At 41.9% G+C, this 24,050-nt stretch overlaps 1 protein-coding gene across 1 annotated transcript in view; it reads left to right on the forward strand.

Moving 5' to 3' along the window:
* The window catches only part of TSHZ2 (teashirt zinc finger homeobox 2), a 220,930-nt gene extending 197,376 nt beyond the window's left edge, over positions 1-23,554 (forward strand). The window contains exon 3 of the mRNA XM_075166541.1: positions 23,380-23,554. The gene's annotated coding sequence lies outside the window, so the exon portion shown is untranslated. The remainder of the gene's footprint in view (positions 1-23,379) is intronic.
* The last annotated feature ends 496 nt before the right edge of the window (positions 23,555-24,050 follow it).

The raw sequence follows: 24,050 nt of genomic DNA on the forward strand, positions 1-24,050 counted from the left end.
CTTTTACTGAAGCCCATTAGGATCTATTCTGCTTTGCTATGTACAGAATTTACACACACAGCTATTATTATTGCCTAAGGGGATCCTTAGAAGTTTTATAGCATCCATATAGATTTGACAACTTGCTGCATCTGATTAGTTATTGTGTTTACTCAATGCCCTGAGCATTGAATGGATACCCAGGGCGGGCCCAGGCCTCAGAGAGAGATTTGGTGGCAGATTTGGTTTTTGGCTTCTGTCCTGAGCTAAATCATTCCATAGCCACTGCATTCCCCAGCCACTCGTGGTAAGAAATGACGGCTGCACAGCCCAACCTCTCCTGTGCTTCTTCACCAGCAATGCCCCTAGCCCTGTTTTTAAAAGAAATCCACGTCAAAAAACTTTCCCTTTGTCATATACCCACAGGTAAATTAATGGTGTCTTTAGTAGAAATAATTATCCATTAATTTTGCTTCTGGATCACTATCTAAGCATGAGGACTAAAAAGAAAATTGAGATGTCTGCTCTCCTATTTTCTCATGTAGAAGACTTTCATGGGTCTGTCTCCTTAAGGCTAGTAGGTGTTAATAGTAGGGGTTAATATGTAAATCTGCTCCTAGAAAGGACGAGGAACAGTCTGTATTTCAACATGTTGGCCATGTAATTACAGACTGATTACATGCTTACATATGTGCCATTTCTAGTGGGACAAATGAGAGATGAGGAGGCCGGTAAGGTCACGCATCTACTCCAGAGGCGTCAAAGCCCGTTCTGCGGAGAGGGCCAAATCATGGTTTTAATTGTGATCCAGGGACTTGCACTACAGCGTTAAGGTCACGCACTACCCTTGATCCACAGAGGTCTCCTGCCGAGGACCCTGGGAGGTTTGCATAAAGATCAAGGCTAGAACAAGGCTCTTAAGAAATAAAGGAGTTCCCCATTAATAAAGGCTCCCAGTGCATTTGACATCACTCAGTGGGGAAAAAAAGACATTATATATGGCATGCTTTAGACTACAGCTAGCTTTGCCTTGTTTGCATATGTTCTGGCAGCAACTGGACACACGCAAGGAGAACAACTGCAAGCGCAAGGTTTTCTGGAAAGTCTTCAGAGCTCCTTGTGTCAGACTTGCTATATGTAAATCCCCGTGGTTGATGCTTTTGCCATTGTGGTTACTATTTTCTTTATTTTCTTACTGGGAGAAACCTGATTTTTGGACAGTGCTGTTTGTCCATCCTCCAAAATTCCTTCCAAGCTCCTTAAGCTTTCTCCTCTCTACTGAAGCATCCAAAATAATTTTCCATACCTGAAAACATAGGACTCGTGTATTCAGTGATTTTTGGAATGGGTTTGAAATAACCTTTTAAATAAAACTTGCACAGAAAGGTCTTAAGGAATTGAGTCTGAAAAAATATTTGGGGTCTTCCCTGCATTGTAACTACAAAGCAATGCCCCAAAGAGGGAGATGTAACAAAATCTGTTGGACTGAACAGGCACTGATTGGAGCTTATGTCTGTGTTTGTTAGCTGAGCAGTCGGATCGCTCTTGACAAGAAGCCGGGGAGCTGATGTTGCATGAACTTTTTGTTTTGTTTCCAACCGAGAGCGCGGCTCTGCACTCCCCGGCGTGTGTGGGTGTGCACGCGTGCGCCCACGAGTGTGTTGCAGAGACGGTCACTAGCTCACTTCTACCAAATTAGCCTGCGAAACAGTTCGGGTAATTTAGGACTTGCACTGCCTGATCATTGGTACAGTTACAACAAATAAAACATTTTAATATGAGCAGTCACTGAATGTTTACTGTATCATATTGCTGGGAGCTGAATGTGTGCCAAATGCTATAACAGAAGGGAGCATATGAACTCCAGAATGATGACACTAATAAGGAAATTACAAAAGGCCCAACAAATGGCATTTGTGTTAAATCAATAATGCTCTGTTTGTTTTTTTTTTATTCTAATCTTTCTTCTAAAAAAAAAAATTATCTTTCCAAACAGTTGGCAATTCCCATTCTTGTTCTTCTTCCTGAACATAATTAAAAACATGTTGTGGCGTCTACTTAAGACATCAACTTTCCCAAGCCTGTCTTGTCCACTGCGTTTTAAACAAAGACACTTGTTTTGGCATTGTGCCCTTAATTAATCATTTGAGGCTTTATTGCTGTACAAAAAATGTCTTTGTTTAATGATTCATCACAAGCCCAATTTCTGCAGAACTTAATCAACTACAGAACTAACTTTCTAATCAGCTTAAAGTAAAAGAAAAAAAGGGAACAAGATTGCTGTTGGTGTATTGTTTTGATAAAGAAGCATTCGTTCAAGGCACAATAATATTCTGGACTATTTATGATTTAAAACTACAGAGACCAGATTGGTCAGCTAACTTGGGATTTCAGGACAAGGAAACCTGTTACTTATTGAAAAGCACGATCCTTGAAGTCCTCACCAGCATCACTGGCCGCCACTTTCTGTGCAGAGCAACAGAGACTGAATGGCACTGGGCAGGCTTCTTGTGAAAAGGGTCTCCAGACTTTGAAAATAAATTTGCAACATAAAGTTCAGTATCATAGGAAAGCAATGATGAACATGGTTGGTTTTACGAAGTTCAGAGACTATTTTTCACTGTGTTTGCTTTTTTCCTGGCTCTTTTTTTTCTCTTTTTTTTTTTAAGTTTTTTCTTTTATAACGTAACATTCTTCCATTTTACTTTCACTTTAAATCTCCTATGGGGACTATCAAACTTCTGTTCTAGTGGTAGATTTTTACAGTAAATGAGTTTCCCATAGGAAAATATAGGAGAGTATTAATTTTTCTGGGGCTGTTTTGTTCTTCCATTTGATTTGGAATAAAAAGTTCAAGAATCAGGAGTTCAAGTCCCTAAATGACACAAAAGAACAGTTGTGCTTAGTGACCATAAGCAGGACCCCCAGCCCTTGGAGCACTAGAAGCTATGCAAACACATTGCAGGATACACTCCCTGCTCCGATACAGATTACACAGATTGTGAGATGATAGTCTTTGGCTCGTTGTGCAATTCATCACATACAGCTGAGATGCAAGTTAAATGACTGACATCTGACAGACACAGATATGATAGCTCAATTATTCCAGACGCAGGAGCAAAAGCTCCTCTGAATTTTACTTGAAGTTGTCAGAATTGCATCAAAGTACCCCCAAGACCATCTTCTTTTCAAAATTAAGTTTTTATTTGTAATAATATAAAAATTCCCAATTCTCTAAGCAACTGTACACAGCTTGCACTGTGTCAAAACATGCCTACATTGAGTAAATATATTATTACACTATGTTAATGTGTGTTATGTAATGGTCATCTATATTAATGTATTCTTCATGTAAAATACTAGCATTCATTTACTTGAGTTTATAAATTATGCTGCTATCTACATTTGGATTTTTACTGCAGGATTTCCTTTTTCAGGTCAGATAAGAAAGTATTTGATTTAATACACAATGCCACACTCCCTGCATTGCAATGGGTTGTGCCAGTCCTTATTACCCCCCTCAGATGGGTTTTTGGGTTGGGCTTAAAACAGCAAAGGAGGTTTCTGTGCTCATCGCCACTTCCACGTCCAGAAGGTGTTAACATCATAAATAATCTCTGCAGGGTCCCTGGCACAGGCTGCCAGGGCAAAACAACAAAACAGCAAGACTCTTCGCTTTGTGATCATCTCTTTAAATCTAAAACACCCAAGCCCCAGCAGTTCACCTGTGGCACCCATGGGAGCACTGCTCACACCAAGAGAACTGAACCTTTCTCCCATTAGCATCAACTATGACGAGAGAACATTTCAAAGCTAAATATTGTTTGTTTGCATTTCTTGATTTTGATGGTGGTACAAAGTGGCATAAGGCAGGCATGTGTGGTGTGCAGGGTTACCGGCTCAGCTTCACAGCCAAAAGGGTTTGCAGAGTGAACCCTGCCAGAGCTCATCTTTGACCCAGCTAGCAGCAGCTCAGGGTCCGAGCCCTGCCGTAAATGAGCTCTTGCAATCCTTACTGTGCCAAAGTCCCATCACCTTTGCAACATTTCCTTAGGTTTTGGCTAAGTACAAGGAACAGCCAAAACTTTATTAATACCCACCCTGTGCTGAATCAGCTCAGTGTGATGGCAGCTCGCGGAGGCGAGGCGGCACGGCAATTGTCTATTGTCTCTCCTCCCAGGAAGCCTACTTAAAAGCATAGGACATGTCCTCTAGCCCGATCACCAGGGTTACTTTTCTTTGCTACTTGGCAGCTGCAAAAATGAAACCCAGCTGTAGAAAATAAGCGTCTCTTCTCTATTTGGCAAGGTCTCTTTGGAGTTGGAGAGAGTGTGTGTGTGTGTGCGCATGTGTGTCGAGGCAGACTTGATTAGCAGTTTAGTCTGAACATGTGTTTGCCACCAATTATATTCTTATATATTCACAAGTGCTGAATGCCTGGTTAAAGTTAAGGTATAAAGTGTGTGTGTCTGTGATTGTGTTTAATAGACTGCTGAAAATCAAGCTGTCATTCTCAACCCCAAAGTAAGGCACACTAGCATAGTACTCCACTTGCTTTCAGCTAACAACACCCTCTGAGCATACAGCAGGAGCAGAGCTCAGGAGCCGCTGGTTGCTAGTGATGTGCTCTGGTCATTTGGCAATGCCCAGCTTTCCATAATGCATCTAAAACAATTCTGTGTGCAAAAGTCACTTTTTGTAATTGCAAGGAGAGGAACTCAGCCACAAAGTGATGGATTCTGATTTTTTCTTCCCATTAGGATGATTTAGAATTGTACAATAAGCATCACTGCATGGCTGATAGATAATGCATGTTATTAATTTGGCATATATTAATGTTCTATTTATGTAATAATTCATACACTTTGCAGAGCTTTATATTCAGAGAGCAACCGTAGAAATAGCAGACATTCGGATCTGCTCCTGCCATTTCATTTTTTCCTGAGCAAAAGAGTAGTAGCTCAATGAATTCCTGAATCACACCGAATGATGTTCTCTCGACAATCAGCCAGTCAGTTGGCCCCTAGTAGTATGGGAACAGCTGATAATTAAATCCTAACTCTTTGAAGCTAAACAAAGTGATACAATCAAAGTAGAGAGGTGCCTGACTTATCATCCTCCTTAGAACTTGCAAAGTGGCCTGCATAGGTCTCTCTTTTTGTGCTAGAGTTTTTAATTTTAGCCACTTAGTCCCCTTAAGAAGGGCATCTACTCCTTTGTTTATCAGGGCCCAGACAACATTCTCCACCTGATGGAAATATCTGGTAACGAGCCAGAAGGAGCTTATTAACTTTTGGAAGAAGCATTAGGGGTTGAGGACTTGTAAATCTGGACCTTATTATGAAAATCCAGCATGTAAAGAGAGAGAAGAGCGGGAATCCTAGAGGGAAGAAGTTGGGAAATTGAAGCAGGTAAGAAAAAAATTGGCATTCATCTGAGAGTAAATCTACAGACAGAAGAGTGACCACGTAGGTGGAGTTCATTTGGGAAACAAATAGCTGAGCTTTAGTTTCCACCTCCAGGAGTGTTTGTATAACTTCCTCTGCATTGGTACTCAGAAGATCAGTGATGGCTAGATCCAGTAGATTATTCAGGAGAAGCCCTACCCCCAAGGATAGCAATGTAAAATGTGTCTCAAATGATAAATGAGAGCTGTCTGTGATTAGCTGGTATTTGAGCTCCTTCTTGCCCTCCTACATGCACTGCTTACCCCAGATTTTGGTACGTGTGCTTTGTGCAGTCTCTCTACTACGCCCGTGTTGATGTGAAGTAGAAAAGGTTGTTGCTAAGTGACATGACAACTGCAAAGTGCTTTTCAATTTCTTTTTCTGTTTTCTACTCCCACCTTCCACATACATCCTGTATAGAGAGTTTGCTGCTGGGAACATCCCTGTCTAGCAGCGAACACTGTGTGACAAAGCTCCAGGTCACATTTCTCTCAGAAGTGGCACAGAAGCTACTGTTGCTGGCCCAATGCTGCTTTCTGCTGGAAACTTGGGAGTGACCAAAGATCATTCCCATTTTCCTTTGCTCATGTGTAAATCTGGGTGATTCAGTGGTCAGCCTGAAATGGGTTTGGTGGCACCTTCCCCAGTCACATATAACAGTTGCTGCACTCTTCGTACACAGCAAAGCAAAGCGATCAGCCCAAACGGGCTACAGCACAGCCAGCCTCTAATCTCTATAACTCAGCCCTGCAAATGAAACCTAGGACAAAGTTTTGATATGCTTTATCTGTGTTGTGGCTAACAGTCATGGGCTGTAAAGCACCAGGTTCTGTTGTAGTGGAAGATTTCTATTTACAATACCCTGCTGGTAGTCTAAGTCTCTACTGCTGAAGCCCTCCTCAAGTTATTTCATCTATTGGCTCCGTGTAGGGAAGTAGTTGAATTAAAAAAAAAAAAAAAAAAACAAACTTCAAACAACTAGCTTCTTTGAACTTTACCTCTTGCAACAATCTTTATACTACTTACATCTCCCTGCATTGAGTTTCATTGGCCAAACCATATCCTTTTGTTTTGTGCCAATACAGTGACTCTAATGCTTGATGGGCCCCATCAGGACCTACCACAGTGAACCACAGCTTACCATAGTAAACCACAATAAAATGATAACAGTAAATAGCATTACAAATCTTGTGCATCTGTCTGTCCTGGGTCCTTCTCTATTCCATACATAGGTTAAGCCACGACTTCTTGCCATGCAGAATTTGTGAGTGAAAGACTGGCATTATGCCTGTGCTGTCTGTTCTTTACCACATGAAAAAAGTCATAAAAGGATAGTCAGTTAAAAAATCCTGGTACTGAAGAGAGTCTTTGCACTGAAATAAATTCCAAGTAAGATTCTTTTTTTTTTTTTTCAGCTTGGGGGGAGGGGAGCTGCTAGAAAAAAATGTGAGCTCAACTATTAGCTTTCCACTTGTAAAACTTCATATATCACTAAATATATTGCCCGTAGAGGACAGAAGCTGTTAAGACGGAAAAGAATTTTGAAGATGGATGAATGGCAAAGACAAATGAAGATTTTTATTTTAGCAGAAGTTTCCAAGTGCTGTCTCTGGGTTGGGAGGGTACTGTTAATAAAGTACACTTGACATATAACTGTTCAAGTTCCTGAGAAACAGCTTTGCTTTAAAGTTTGGTAGAGGATCAAAAAGAGTGAATTCTCTGTTTTTCTCTATAAAAAAAGAAAAAGAAAGCCCTGAAAAAGGATAGGCTTTTTTGGGAAACGGCATCTATGCCTTTTGTCTTTTCTTCTCTTTGTGGTCCAGAGACAGTGCGTTGACTGACTTCTTCAGAAAGGAGATCAGTGAAATTGTCAGTTGATTACTTCTCCTTGATTAGCATTTATAAGAGCCCTGTGATACATTATTTGCATTCCTATTTAGCCGTGATTTTTGTGGGGCAGCAATGATTAAACTTGTCACAGGGCCTGATTGACAGGGTCAGATCTTCACTTTCTACTCTTTTGAAATTAAAAACAAATGTGTCAGCTCCCTTCATGGGCCGCAGCGCTGTGAAGCTTGCTTGCCTTGTCATCGCAGATAGGTCAGGAATGTTTTAATTTTAGGGATGGATTCTGCTTGTCAAGCAGAGTGTGATGGCGTGTAGTTCTGGAGATGAGATGTGAAGGGTGTAAAACAAAGAATGGAAAGAACAAAGACAAAGACACTCACATTATTAGACAGATTTAATTAGTCTGAATGGATATTATGCTAGATGAAGCAGTGAGCTGTGAAATTAACCCTTGATTACGGATTGGCGGATCATGCTCATAAAGAGAATCAAACCTTGGTGAATGGGAAAGAGGTGCCGTCCTACCCTCACAGCCTTCATCCCCACGACCCCTTCCCGAGTCCAAGAGGGGGTGAAAATCTTTGAAGGAAAAGCTGTTGTTGGTGGCATTTGGGAAGTTAGGGCAGTCTCTCCCTTTTTTCCAAATGTCTCGAGCTAGCCTGTCCAAAGAGCTGAAACCAGGCAGGTTACACGGAGGCAGATTTTTGCATGAAGGATGGTGAGTAATGACCCCCACCCACTGCAGTCCCTACCCTGCGGGCGAAGGGGTGCACGGGCAGCACAGAGCCCAAGTCCCCTCTAAAGACGTATTCCCACCTCATTGCTGCCTCCCTCCCCACCACTACCAAGTAGGTGGGATATTTCTGCTTGAAAACATATTTTGTTATGATAAGCTGTGAGTTAATACGATATTACTCACTCATAAGTGAGGGTTTAGGCTTCGGAAAGGTCGGTCTATACAGCCTCTAATACGCAAGTGCCATAATGTCCCAAATACTGAGATAGTGTGGGAGATTAGGGTAATGACAATTGAAAGGGTGCTGCGTTTTGCTGCATCCAAAGCTGTACAGAAGAGGCACTTCAGCCTTTTGTGTGCTTCTCATCAACATTCCCCAAAGCACCGTATCAAGAACTACTCCTTCTAATTAGCACTACTGCAAGGGAAGAAAACAAATAGAAAATACAGTGTTACTCTCTTGTTAGTTCCTTGTCATTTCTTCCAAGTTGTTCAACTAATGGACTAATCAGCCTTTATGTTAAAAAAGAGAAAAAAAAAAAAAGCCAAAGGGCATTAGGCACAGTAATCTACCAATAGGTGTGAGGCCCCTGCTTCCCTCTGGCACATTTGAAATGTTTAGTTTCAGTGCAAATTTGCATGCTGGAGACTGTCAGATTAAAAAGGAGTGAGACAGGAAAACAAGTTGGGTGAGAAACTGCTTAGAAATGGTGGCTGATAACTCTTCAAACAGCAGTCTTACCTCTTTAGTCATGTTGAGCCTCTATAGGTACCATGCTGCACAGTGTTACTTCTCATACCATTTTTTAAATATGATATCAAGAATTCTCATTTTTACTTAATATATAGTAGCATTTAAGTGGTCTCTGTATGTGGAGTGAAAAGAACCCTTCAATGAAAGACCTACAGAAGATTAATGAAAGTCATTATTGTTATATGATAGCAGAGAGCTACTATCCACAGGAAGAAAGGAATTTCTGCCTGTACATCTTTTCTCCCTTGGTTTCCCCATGTCTTTTTGTACCCTGAAAGAGAAGAGGCAGCGTGAAAAGGTGATGAGGGAATAGGACATGACATGAATCCCATTGCTAAGTCTACTACTGAATTTCTGTTGGTGTTAGAACAAGTCACTTTGCCATTCTCCAGATGAAAACGATTATTTAAGGACAAAAGACTAGTACTTATCATTAAACCTGAAGACACAGACTAGTTCTTAGGCAGAAAAGCCTTGTCATTGAACTGATGTTTATGCGAGCAGTCACACATTAGTGTTACCGCTTTCAGGGGCTTCTCATCAAAGTCTTTATTATTACAAACCTATTGAGCCGTATCCTGAGCTGCTGTGAATCAACATAACTCTCCTGAAATTAATGATGCTACACAGTTTTACATCAGCTGAGAATCTGGCTCTTCCTTTCTAGCTGTTTATGTATTATTCAGCTAAATTGTTCCAGTACAGGCCATACAAAACACTGCTCTTCCAAGAAGGATCTGCTTTCCAGACCCAACATTGGCCCCTTGGGGCAGGAGCCTTGATCCCAGTCTTCCCAGTCCCTGGTCTGGAAGGCCAAGTGGGTCACAGAATAATTTAACTAAACAGTTTTAATTTAATTATTTGATTCAATAGTTTCTTGCAATCTCTGCTGCTTCCAGCATGAAGCAATGCCTTGGTTACCTGTTGCAGGGGAGGGCTCTGCTGGCAGATGTGCTGGCACAGGCGCCCGGCTCGGCCAGGTTACAGCAGGGCTGTGCAGGAGCGCTTGCGTGGGACATACTGACTGGAGAGGCTGTTGGCCTGGTTTGTTAAGAGAGAACAAAGCATATGAAACCGGTGGAAAATGCAATTGCTAATAAAAGGGAAATCTCTGTATCTTCTGTCTCTACATTTATCAGAAATGTAGGTGAGTTTTTTGGTTTCTTTGTTTTGTTACTCACCATGGTTCTCTCTCTGGGCACTGAGCTTTGTTGCTTGTAAAATCTTAACATGGCTGATTTTGTCATTGGGGTGCTCCTCCTGCTCGCTTTGCAGAGAGAGAGACTTCAACTAGTGCATTCAGCTTCAATACGAAACATCAGCAGACAAAAGGTATCCAAAGGAGAAGTTTGGACAGAACCATTCAGTGCAGAAAATGTTGAGTAAATGCTCCAGACAGCCCTATAGCATTGTATATGATCCTTCAGTGAGGAACAATAAGCACTTACGTACGGAATACACTGCACATTTGCTTGGATGTTCAGTTTTATATCACAGTCCTGGGGTTCATGAGTACAGCTGAAGAATTGGTGCTAGGAGCACTGGCCCCATTTGCAGGGGCATTTCTGTCTCGTTAATATGCCTCTATAAAGAGAGTAACTCTGTTTAGATCAGGGAATTAACACTGGTGTAAAACAGGTGTGAGCAGAGCAGACTCACGCTTTTCACCCAAAGTGGCAGCTCAAAATCATTGCGGTTCTGCCTACCAGATACCGCGTGTATTTTCTAATTACATACCAAAGATCCTCCTCACCTGAGGTTCAAGTTTGCAGCACCGTTTCTCATCACTCTCTTAATTCAAAGAGCAAGAGCAGTCATGTGCCCCCCACCCTTCCTTTATTTTTCAAACTGAATTGTTTCAGTGGTAGCTTGGTGTGTCAGCTTGTAAGTCTATAAAACAGTTTTCTACCAGCTGGAAATCCAACATGCTACATGAATACATAACAGTGCCTAACCAAGAAGGTTTGTAATTCAGTAATTAGCTGTAATTAATGAACACAAAGTGAAGACTCATTTACAGTTTAAATTATCACATTAGCTCCTGTCACCCTCTATGTACACAAAACAGCAGGAATTCAATTATTTTTATTCTTCAAAGCTAATTTAAAATTTAAGGAATGCCATTACATGAAATAATAGGTAGGAAATGTAATAGAAATCGCTGAGAACAGTTGGCCATCCTTAGAATGGAAGGAAAAAAATGCTATCAGTGATGATTTGGAAATGTTGTTTCATCTGTGAACAGATGAAGGATTGAAATCTACGCTCTTTTCAGTGTATTTAAAAAGAAAGCGAGTTTGGTGGTTGCTAAGTCTTTGTGCAGGAAGAGCCATTGTGCATAATTGTAAAAGCAGTTGATACTGATAATGCTGTTGATAGTAACATGATGACAGCATGGAAATGCTCACACCATTATCTTTAATGGGGCTGAGTCGATTGCAACAGCATCGAGCCCCTGTAATATTCACCAATCTTAGTTGTGAAACTTCAGCCTAGCAGGCCTTAAGTAATTGTCACTTTGCAATCTGCCTATAGTTTGTGTGTGTACGTACGTCTATGTAAAACGCTTTCATTGTGCTTTTAAACCCACCATGATGCTTCTCTCTGCAGCTGCCACTGATTTTTTTTTCCTCAAACAGTTCAATAATAAGAGAATTCCAAACCCATCTGATGCCACTTCTGTAGCTCCCACATATCTGCATTACAGCCCTTATTTTTTTGTTCTTTATTTCTTATTCAGTTGCCTTCTTATTTTAAATAGGCCACTGGAAGCTACACCGTCTAATTTTTCATAGGTGATCGACTGCTGAGTTGTGGGTTTACGTAGACAGAGGGAAGGTAGCGATAAGCCAAGGAGAGAGGATTCTATTAGGGAAATGCAGCAGTAATTAATGAATCCTGCCAGTAATTGGGAAGGTGTAAGCCTCTGTAATATTGTAATGATAGTCATCCGTTCTGTGCATCCCCCATCACTCCGAACGATCCCTCATCGTCTCTGTGATCTCAGACACTTAGCCATGCAAATCTTCCTGACAGGACTCTATGTCTTTGTCTCCCTAATTGGACAGTATAGAGTTGTTTATGGATATTGCAGACATTTAGACCTCAGTTGGAGGTTGTTCAAAAATCGTTAGCAAAGTTGCCTTAACAGCATTGTCAAATATTTATTCCCCTGTTTCAATATCTGTTTTTAACCCAGGCATGGTTTGCGATAGAATTAACATTTTGGAGATACGCAGTCTCATTCCAGGCTCCGTTTGAGATTGTTATTAAGCCATTTTCCTACAGAAAAAGAGAACAACAAAAAAAATCTACTGTAAGTCCTCATTTCTCAAGGATAAAACATGAGATTGTAGGGCAAATGTGCTGCTTTTTAATACCATTTCCATGGGGAAATATTAAGAATGCTGACAAAGGCAGTTCCACTTACAAAAATTACAGGAAGCTTATGGGGCAAAAATTCCAGTTTAGTGTAAGCCAAAATAAATGGAGAATAATCCCATTCACTATACCACTTCAACTGAGAGCAGATTAAGAGTCTGTATCATATATATTAGAAAAACTATGTCTTTTTCCTTGGTCAAGACTTGGGGGATTTAATTCTTGCCTATAATTGCCTATTGGTAGTAGGTGAAAAGTAGGATATAAGAAATGCATCTAATGTTGTGCTTTACCAGAACAGATTTTTTGCATTTTTGTGCATAATGCATTTATTGTATATGGTTTGGGGATTTTCTGAGCACAAGGGAAAGTCTTGCAGAGACCTAGGCCATGAGCACAAGAAGCAAAATTAAGTTTAAGAGAGCATACAGAAGAACGGCCGGTATAGCCACAAACACTTGCAATTCGGAGTGTCAGGGAGAGAGATCGGATGGATCAGGCAACTGAATTTACAGTCCCTTGGTCATATGCCATTTTACTCAGGCAAGTTGTCCCACAAATTACGGGGATTATTTGCCTCAGTAAAAGACGATCAGGTCTCTCTTTTTTGTAACTACTAAATTAAGCCCCTAATCTTGCAAACAGTTAACTACATTCTTACTTCCATTGCCATCTTGTCTCACAAGACTACTCATTCTAGCAAAGGTAAACATTAACATATTTTATATTTTTGATAAAAGATCAATATTCAACTGGAATAAAACCAGAAAAAAAAGTATGCCAGAATTTGTCTAAAATAATAATTTGGCAATTTTTTTAACCCAACGCTATTTCCTTTACACAAATGTAGGGTGCGAAAACTTCTGTTCGTGGGAATGTTTCTAGGAAGAATTTCTGAAAGTATTAATTTGCGCCTGTCTGGCAACTATCTTGAAAGCTGTTTGTAGTTTTGGAAATTATTCAGCCAGGGAGCAGTAGAAATGACACGTTATATAGTTGATTAATATAGTAAATAGCAAATTACTGAAGGGGGAATAATCAAAGCCATAGTTGCAGCAAATATTTACCTTATCTGATTTCTCTCGGGTTATCCCACAGTTTTAGGTACCTCCCACAATCAAACCCAAAAGGTAAAGAAAACAAAGTAAAGTAAAACTGTTTGTAACACAAGGGAAGGAACAGATATTTTTTTTTTCTTTTTGGTGAAAAAATTCTGCATATGTGTTATAATTCTTTATTTTAGCAAGCTCCCATTTTTTCAGTTAGTAAATCTTTTTATAATAAACTTACTGTTCCCCTAAAGCACTACTGATGTCCTCTGTAAACCCATAAGCTTTTCACCCCTCTCCCTAAATTGCTGATGAAAAAGTTGTGAACTACAGCATGCAGAAAAAAATCCATCTCTTGAAGGTCAGAGAAGGCAGTGAGCTGCCCGAATATACAGCCAAATACATCCACAACGCCTGTCCCGTTCAACTCACATTTTGCCATCCCTGAGATCATTGCAGGGACAGGGGCTGAAGCAAGGATGTCCCACCTCTCGGGTGTCCCTCCTACTGAACACGAAGCCCTGTTTCCTACAGCCTTTGCTGGACCCCTGGCCACAGGTAACGGGGAACAGCCCAGACCCACCCCGAGCACAGCTGGTTCAGCCCCTCCCGCATCTCCAGGCTGATGCCACCAGGTTTCCGCTCCCGTTGTGCTACCGGTCTGGGCGGGACAGCACTGCAGGACAGGATCAGAATCTCTTCTCCCTGCAGTAGACAAAGCAAATTGGCTCTAGATGTGCCTGCTAGAACCTTCTCCTCCATGAATGTATTGGCATTTAGGTTTTTTTATATACGCACATACATATATATATTTAAAATCCCAGCTTTAGAAACTTATGTTGGTGCAGCAGTCTGTGACACTGAATGCAAGCTGCTGTGCAAAGCAATTGCCAAATGTTTACATAAACACATAAATAAGACAAATAAATTTATTTTCATTATTCATATTTTCTGCTCTTTCTTTTCCTTTTTATTTATGCTTTAAACAACAGTTACTGTAAATATTACGATAAAAGAAATGCCTGCAGTGGACAGAAAGATGATCAAAAAGCCCTGATATAGAGCAATTCATGTTTCTTCTTTACAATCACTAACGAATCTTAACTTGAACCATGTTATGTTCCCATGTGAGTGATAAGCAATGATTTATTATGAAGTGTCACGAAATCGGAATGCCATACAGTGAGACATGAGCTAGTGGAAAATGTGTTCCCTGTTTCCCAGCCTCATTACTCAAAGATGCAGTGTCCCTTTCTCCAAGTCTAATTTACCTGGCTTTTTGAGGCACTCTGATAGCAAAGAAAACAGCACCAGGAGTGAAATACCTGATCCGGGCTGTGCCATTCACCTACTAGCACCGCTAAACGCACTGCAACGACCGGGGAAAAAGGGCCTGTCTGGAAATTCAAAGCTATTGCTGTATAAAACATTTGCAACCCTAATGATGCTATCCCCAAAAGCAATTGCTTAGGATTACAGCATCCGTTGCCTCATCAGTACTGTCAGTGCATGAAGAGGAAATAAAACAGGCATTGCGGAGGAGACAAACGGAGAAGTTTTCTTTATGCGTTAGAGTTTCTTCTACTCTCTAATGATTCCCTTCTCCCCGTGATCCTAATTCAAGTAACTGGCATGTGATATATTTTGTAGATAAATCAGCAGCAGAAAAGCATGTGCAGTTCTGGCACTACAGAATAGGTGATTTATTTGTAGCTCGCACTGAGCGCACTGGTTTGGTTTTTAAGGTAGGAATTTGCGTTTTAAGTGCTTCCTCACAAGGAGAGGAGAAACCAGCATACCGTACACTAACTCACGTAAGCAGCCCTCCCCTCCTACTGATTAATGCTTTCTGCAAAAAGTAACCCAGGCAGGCATAGTCTTAGATTTTAAGCATTTTTCAGGATGTCTCTTTAAAGGCTCTAGTCCTCAAAGCACTTGAGCTCACAGTGATGGAAATAGGTGCATCTGCCTAAAGATCAAGATTTGAGTGTGTTTCTATTCTGCAGCGGAAAAGAGACATGGAAGTGCGAGCCTTCCCAAGGAGGTGCGGCTTGGATGGTCTGGGCACATCGTGGAGCAATCACAAACATGTGCTGACACCTGGGACGATGAACCATATTTTTCTGGAAAGGCAAAGCCTCTACCCATTAAAAAAACCAAACCGTTTTATCCAAAAACATAGATTTAATCACATCAGATTTGTTAAAAATTTACCAGCGGTAGCAGTTTCTGTTTCAAAACATGATCCCATTCTACCACAACAAAATGTGATAGAAGACCAAAAAGTTAAACTGAACAGAATAAACTTGAGAACAAATTTATGTCCTGCAAATTCTTTCACATAAAAAAAAAAATCTTATATCTAGGCATGTTACAACTAGATCAGACTGTCTTAAGGCAATAGTAGCTGTTGTTTTTCTTGCAGAAAATGTGGAAATCATCAGAAGAAAATTAACCAGAACTCATCCTTGTCTGAAAGGCAGAGACTCACAAATTTCAAAAATCTTTTTTCTATAGAAATGCTTTATACAGAATCTTTGTGAAGTACAATCCAGAGAGTAGTTGTCTCACAGCACTGACAATGTCTGCTGTTCCAGAGGAGACGGTGTGTGATGTACCATCCTGAAATATTGTCAGCAAGCCTGGAAATATGAAGGCACTTTCATAGCAAGGCAGGGATGAAAGGAAAGAGTTTTGGGTTTGCTTTTTTGTTTTGCTTTGTTTTTTAATCCTAATAAAATGTACCGGCGTGCTCTTAACTTCTCCCCTCCCATTTTGTTCAGCGGAGAAAGGGAACATAGTTCTCCTGCAGAAGAGTTACGGTGTTGAGGAGAGAGGGAAGAGGTACAAATTCCTTCCTGGAGGTGTTCGCTTTAGCCAGTGACAAGTTTTGTGTAATATCAAAATAGCTCTGAACGCAGAGATAGGATCAGCATCTCCCTGCTCTCAAGTGTCCTTTACTTTCTCGCAGTGAATCTAGACATTTTAATGGCATAACTCAATAGGTGGGGCTGGGAGAAAACCACCCACAATAGCCTCTAGTTTGATGATTAAGAAATTCTCTCCAGAATTGAAAAAATGTGGGGTTTAATCTAACCAGGAATAACATCACCAGAGAAACAAGGAGGCAACTGAGGAATTACACAGCAGTTGAGTAAACACTTGCAGATGACAAATTGGCCTTTTTAAGCACCTAAATTAATTGGGGAAATCTAGCTTTCAATGACCCACCAGTACATCCTGACATCCATCCATGTAAACCTGGGACTTGAACCCACTGCCAGTGTCCAGACGGTTGAACCATAATTGCTTTGTCTTATCTGCTCTAAATTCACTTTTTTCAAGGTGTGTTACAAAAGCTATTTCTCTTCTGGGATCTATACAGGTGGCATTTTAAAATGTAGCAAGCACCCAAGCCTACAGAACCTGCTTGTCACAGAAAATGACACAGTTTGCATGTGACCTGTAATGACAGTTGCTAGTTGAAAAGAAACCAGAAATTCAGCTATATCTTCCACACTTTGGTTGCAGCTGCCATCAACTAAATCTCTCTCCAAGGGCAGATGGTGCCCTGTACAATGAACAATTTTAATCTTTAGCAAATAGAGAAACTTTGCCAAAAAAATCCACTTTTTTTTTCTCCAAGAATAGGCTGTCAATAACATGTGCTCTCAAATACATTGTGATTTGATGACTATACTTTATTTATAGGAAAAACCAAAAATTAAATGTTCTCTCTCATTTTTTTTTCTTTACAAGCCTGTGATCCTTGCAGATACCCCTGTACCGGGCTTTGTCTGTGTGCAGAAGCGATGCAGAGGGACCAGTTAAGTGTCAGGATGCTTCTTTGTGCCTGTTAGATATCGTGTGTGCTCTGCTTTGTGACTGAGCACGTGTGTATCCTATGTCACCTTCAGGCCCGAGCTGAGATCAGGGGTGAAATCTTGGCCTTTCTCAACACACGTGGCAGAAATCCCACTCTCTCCACCAGCCCAGGATTTCATCGCGTCTCTGTGAAGACACGGGGAGCTGCAGCCCCCAATTTTTCATCTGACTCCATCTATCAGCAAAACAGCTGAGGCGTGCAAGGAGGTGAAATGATTTGCCTAAAGCTATGCACACCAGAGCTCTGGGGGTGGGAGCTGGGTTTTAGCACCCAGCCCGCTCTCTCCCCTTCCTCTCCTGGCTACCTCCGAAGGAAGCGAGGACGGGCTGAGCGTGCATTGCTTCTGGCAGCAATGCTGGTTGCCCTGCCTGCACCCTCCCTGCGTCGCTGCCTTAGCTGCCTGGGCCTATGCAAAGACCTGGATTGCCCAAACTATCAGGGGAAAATAAAATATTCTTCTTGCTGATTTTTCTCAGCCTAAATAGTCCCCTGGTCTGTGGCATCGTACGCTGGCACTGGTGAGTGGTCGCATGCGGAGGGAGGAGCGGGGCTGCGTCAGGCAGCAGCGCTCACCTCCACCCTTACCACATCTTTCATTTGCCCCTGTCTTTTGGGGAATGGGTCTCATCGTTCTCGCTTTTAAAATACTCCTGGATCCTTTTCTAGTCGTTCACAGAGGAAACTGCCTGCCCTCTGGGGAATTGCTAAGGCTAACAGATGTCAGCATTTTCGCAAGCCGTGTTGTTCAGGTGGATTTGGAGGATCTAACTGTATTTGTTCAGGGATGTCTAGTAACCCTCGTGAGCTGGGCACTGCTGCACGTATTCAGTAGCTCTGATTGGCCTGCTTTTTGTCTAGAAATACGTACATATACTTACATACAAAAATATATTTATATTTGTACATTATTTTTATATGTGTACATAAAATATAAAGTATGTGCAAAAGAATTTTTGCATCTCTCTCTTGGGTCTCAGGTGGCAGGATTGGTCCACATACGTGCCTGCACGGGCGTGCCCCTAAAATGTCGGCGTCGCTGCATCTGTGCAGCCCAGCTGTGGCCTTGGGTTCTGTTAGGCCACGGTTCCTGGCAGCGTCGGATCACTGTGTTCACGGCACTGTGCGCAATACAAATAGGCATACGCTTAAGAGTTTTGCTGAACCAGGGTCACAACTAAAAAATCTGTCGTATAAAACTATATGCACAAATAGCGGAAGCTTCTGAAAAGAAGAAACTCAAAAAGTGAAAGGTTTTGGGGTTTTTTTTGCAGATTTCAAGGAGATTCTTCTTTTATATCCCAAAACTGTTGGGCCAGGCCAGCTGAGGTAAATCAGCATAACTTCATTGACCTCCTGCAGATAAGGTGTTTTGGACCAGCTGCAGATATGCGCTCTGATGATCTTGCTGCTGAAATCCAGAGGTCTTTTATCTGGCCTTGGCCTTAGCCTCTTAGCAAAGTATCTTCAACAAAGAGTTTTCTGAGATAAATGCAACTTAATGACTTCAAGTTTTTATTAAATGTAGTTTCCATCATCCCAGGCAATGAGGTCTCTAAATTCCTCCACCTGGGTGTTACCACAGTCAGACAATTTTGTATTTAGGCAGACACACCCCAGGAACATCTGAGCTAGAGCCCACATTTCATTTCCATTATCTTGTCCCACATTCTCATAAGCTTAGATCATGGGACAGAAACACGTTTTACTTTTACAATAAAGGAGACCTTCTTCCACGCTCCCCTCTCCGTGTGGCCGATGGCTCAGGTTGAATACGCAGAGTCCGGTGTCTTCTGCGGGGACACGAGGGGCTCAGGGACCTGCTGGTGACCGTGGTGGGTCGTGCTGGCGTGTCCTCCTCTCCCTGTGCTCAGCTGCTGGGCAGACGCTGACTGCAACTGCTGTGCAGCGCACAGTGCAGCTTCCTGACACGACACCCTTCAGCGTGAAGAAGGTTAGGGACCTTTTCCTGCTGGCATCATGTGGAGCCTCTGCATGTGTTTGGGTGGGTGCTGCACCCTCAGCAAAGAATGAAGAACTGCAAGTATTAGTTTTCATGAGGGTTATTCTTACCTCTCCCAAAATGCTTTCCCACCCTATTAGAGTGTGTTTTCTGAAACAAATATGTTCTATTTATTTATTTAATGTGCTGTTAAACGACCTTCTGGAAAGCTATTCCTGCCGCAAGGCTTTAAAATGGATGGGCAGGCATAACTTAAGAGAGCATGCTCCTTACAATCAGGATGAATCATTTGAGTAGTTACTGTTTAGATTGATATAATTTTAGTTATAATTATGGGTAACGAGAAGGCATTTAGAGTCTGTAATATTGTAATTCATGGTGAGAGGAGTCCTAAGTTAAATAAAATATATCCAGATTTGCTTTTTCTCCCTATCTAGGTATTATGCATGTAAGCATGATTCTTTAAGAAACAGATTTTGTGCTGCTGTAAAAATCTAGCAAAAGTAGGTCAAAAATGACATCTAGAGACAACATGTTTGGTAACCACAAAGGGACTGTCTGTGTCTTTCTATTTGGCCTTTTAAGAGTCCTGCAATTTATTACTGTAGGTACAGCTGCAGCATGAAAAGGTTTTGATCCATAGACTCCCATGGACTTTGGTGGGTGGATCACAGATATATATTGTCATTTTTATTACCTCATTATACTAATACAAAATGATAAAATGATGTTAGCAGAGATCTGGAATTAAAAAAAAATAACATTATAAACACATGAACCTGCTGTCATCTGCCTGGCTCTAGAGTACCATCACACCTCAGACCATGCCACTGAAGTGGTCGATGTTCTCCTGCAGAGCCCAAAAAGCAAACAGTGACAGCAATCCCCAAGCGAAGGACTTGAAAACCACCCCATGAGTGGACAGCCCTTGTCCTACCCCCCAGGAAGCTACGTCTTTCGATCAGTGTGGCTTTTGGCCACAGAGAAAAGGGGGAAGGAGAGAGCAAACAAAAGCATGGGATTTGGCATGTGTGCGCACGTGTGTGCGTGAAAGAAAGAGCGAGCTCACCACTGCTCTCGTGAGCCTGGAGCCATGCGGGGGCTCAGGAGCACAGCTGAGCAGTGCTGGTGCCAGCCCGCGGCGGCCGGACACATGCGCGATTAGCTGTTGACATACAGTTGACGGTTGTCTCAGATTGCAGACGTCTGAGAGTTCCTATTTCAAAGGTTTCACAGCTGTGTTTTTACGGCAAGATTTGAATGAGGAGAGGGAAGCTGTGCCATGGACAAGGAGTGGGAAGGTGCTCGTTAGAAGGAATCCTGAGTCCTGACGCATTCGCATTAAAATAGATACAAATTTTTACATCTGTTGATGGCTTGATAATTAATGTTAAATAAAAGTAAAGCTTCAGTATCTGCAACTGATATTTCACATATGCTGTACAAGACGTCAGCATAATGAACACCCTCAACCGCATTTTCATAACATAATTTAAATGATAGATTTTTCTTTATGGTACAGGTTGAACTACATTTCAAGAAATGCCCAGGGAGCTTTGCCCATCAAGTGCTGTTTGAACTGCCAAGCTGTTATGCCCTAGACTGTGGGTGACAAGCTCTCCACGTACTCCCTGAATCTCTTAGAGACTTGATAATGAAATACATAAACTATGACCCTTATTGATCAGGACTCACACTAATTAATTTCCCAAAGTCCTGTCCCAGCCTGCAGTGATATCAATGCAAAAAAACCCCCAAGGATGGAGACTTTGGTTGGCCAAAAGTCCTAGGGGTGAAGTACTCATCCCATTGAAATCAATGGCAAGTCCCAATTGATTTTAGTCATGCATGGATGTTACCATTAGTCAAGTATATGGAGACTTAGCCTCAAAAGTTTATGCAATTGTCATGAATGGCTTTAATAGCGGTGCTAAAGAAAAACCGCCTGCACGCACGCAGCAGCACAGAGAACGCCCTCCAGCTGCCGGGCTGCTTGTTCCAGCTTACCTTTCCTCCGGCAGCAAAACCCGTTGAAGAGGTCTCCACCCTTCCCTGTTGGCTGTGCAGTCCCAGCCCCGCACTGGGGCCTCCTTTTGGAAGTGTTTGTGTGCCCCTTGTGAGCTACAGCAGGGATGGATCCAGTTTACGGCCGGGGTGGTGCAGACCCACGGACGGGTGCAGGGACACAGCTGAGGATTGTATCATACCATGGGCTGGAAGTGACAGGAAGGGGCGAGAGCTTCTGAAGCGGGTTTGTTGCCAGAAGAGTTTCTCGTGGACCTACACCCTGACTGATGTGTCCCTGAAGGGCTCTGCCAAGGGTTAACAACAAGGGTCCTTAACGCTGCTCTGTGCATGCTCCCCTTGTGACGCGGGAGTGACCAGGAGGATTACTAAGCTGATTTTACAGCTGGTCTAATACAAAACTCCAAGGACCTTCCTCAGAATGAATCAAAAGAAAAGGAGGCAGGAGTTTCGCTTTTCAGTTTTCCAATCCAAGCCCTTGATAAATATTTCCCACTGGCAGGGAACCAGTACTCTGCAGTTACTTTACTTCAAACCAAGACTCCTTCCCAGATTTAGCACTTTCAGTAATACTACATGCTGCTTAATTGTCCTGACGACATTCTGGAGGCAGAGTTGAATTAATCAAGAGTTATCGCTCCTACACTCAGCTGTTTCACCACCACCCCTCACGTTGGCCTGTGCAGGACCAGCCCACAGTTTCTGTGTCCCGCACCCATGAGTTCGGCAGACGCTCTGCACGTCAGAGCCACTACAGAGCTTGCTATGATCCAAGGCAGGACTTACGTGGCATGCCACAGGTACCTTTCCGTCCTGGTGAGGGCTGCAAAATCTACTCGGAAAGGTAAAGTCAAATGCTTGTGCCATGTCCGCAGTCTGCACTTGGACCGTTTGCAAAGGCTGATTCTGCAGCTGAGAACTTGGCCGCAGAAGCAGAGCCCGCTCATGGCATTACTGTATTTCAGCTCTAGGCTTTACAATAGTAAGGCTTCTGGATTTCTTTAAAACTGGAACAACGCGTAAACTGACACAGCTTTGTCCTTTTGCAGTGAAAAATAACAGCTTTGCAAAGTGTGAATTGCTCTGGAGCGTTACCTCTGAAACCTAAAGACAACATTTTAAAGTGTCAACATGGATTGCTTTTAATATTTTTAAGTGGGAATAACGATTTAAGGTATTCGCCACAATTTCAAACTGACTTCCGTGCATCCTCAGTTGCCAAAGTCTCTACATTCAGCTGCCAAAACCTCTTCTTCCCTTCCAACAATTTCTCCATAGCAGGTTTGGGTTGCCAATGCAAAACTCAGCATCACTCTGAAAACTGAAAAGGTGAAGATATTGTAAAATAAACCAAATTATAAACTAAATAGCATGGAGTCAATGGACTTTTTGTTTTCATATGGAATTTTTTGTAAAGCTGAGTTTATTTTACTTTAAATAAAGCTACTACTGAATTTCCAGTTGATTTAGCCAGAACACAGCGAACACACCGCAGGATTTGAGTTGTGTTTGCTGAAATGTCCGTGGCCTTGAACAGATAATATATTTTTCAGTAACATATTTCTCTTTGCCCACTGTTGGTCTTTTTTCCTCTGCGCTCTCTCCAGATTGACTTTCACTCTACTTATTGCCTGCCTCGTTTCTCACCCTATTTTTCCAGTTGTTTTTTCTACTGCTTTTCTCAGTATCTTTCTCCCAGGTTATAAGCAAAACAGAACTCAACTTTGAGCTGAACTTTTAAACCCACATCTTGAAATTAAGTAAAATAGGCACCTTCTGTCTCTATATAGAAGTAACTTCACAACTGGAGCCACTTAGCACTTTTAGTAGTTGCAGAACGGAAAAGGTCCACTGGAAGAACAGCGGCTTTTAGTGCTGGGGAGGGGAAGGGCCTTAACAACCAGAAATAACACAGCAATAGTCGAGTAATTTAAACACAGTGTGGGGACCAAGATGTCCAACTCACCATGACGATTTTAGAGCATATTCTTGGCTGGTAGTAGAAAGAAGCTCCATGTTTAACCAACATGAGGGAAAAGCAGAGATGCAGAGTAACACACAGTGGACCAGGCAGACTGCAGCATCAGCTGAAGTTTACCCACTAATCCCTGCACAGTTACGGACGTTTAAGGATCTGGGGGTTTTTATTCACACTTCTGTGTCCTTGCCTTTCTGTGAGCCTATGGGTGGACAACGTAAAGCAAATCTGACCCATTTCCAGAAATTTCTATTGATAAAAGTACATATTCAATAAAATCTGGAATCGTGATTAGAAACTTGGTAACAATAGTTGTTATTATCATTCTGCTTGCAGGACGAATGCCTTAGTTCCAGCTCTCCAGCCCAGGCTTCTCACACCCAGCCCGCCTCTGCGCACGTCACTCCGATCCTGACATTGAACTCACAACAACCCGGACCAAGAAGACTGCCAAAAAAACTCCCGCTATTCTTCTTCATCCTCACTAACAATTTGGTAATGAAGTATTGATTTCCACTCCCCTGCTTATGGACGATATTAGATTTTCATTGATAAACTGCACTGGGGCTGTCTGGTCTCCACTGTCCCTTTTTGCTGTCACTAAAACAAAGTGCCACTGAAGTAAGATAATGACTGAGAACATTGATGTACTTATTTCGTCAATTTGTAACACTTGACAGGAAAAAAAAATTCTTCATAGTTTAATGTCCAAGTGTGCTACACAAGATGCAGTCACACTGGAAGCTTTACTTTTCATGGTAATGTCCATTTCCTATTTATAACCCCTTTGGGATAGTTTGTCTAAAGGAAATGTTTCTATTCTGTGCAGCTATTACTGTTGCACCTGGCTTGCCCAATCCAGTCATTGCACTAGGGATCAATACATCACAGTAAGTACAAGAATTATTAAGTTAAAACAGATTCTGAGCCAAAAAACCTCTGAACAATGTTAATCTTCTGTGCAAGTTGTTCAAATAGTTATGCTTAACCATGTTGCTGCCAAAGAT

Source organism: Calonectris borealis, chromosome 17 (genome assembly GCF_964195595.1).
Source record: "Calonectris borealis chromosome 17, bCalBor7.hap1.2, whole genome shotgun sequence".
NCBI lineage: Eukaryota > Metazoa > Chordata > Aves > Procellariiformes > Procellariidae > Calonectris > Calonectris borealis.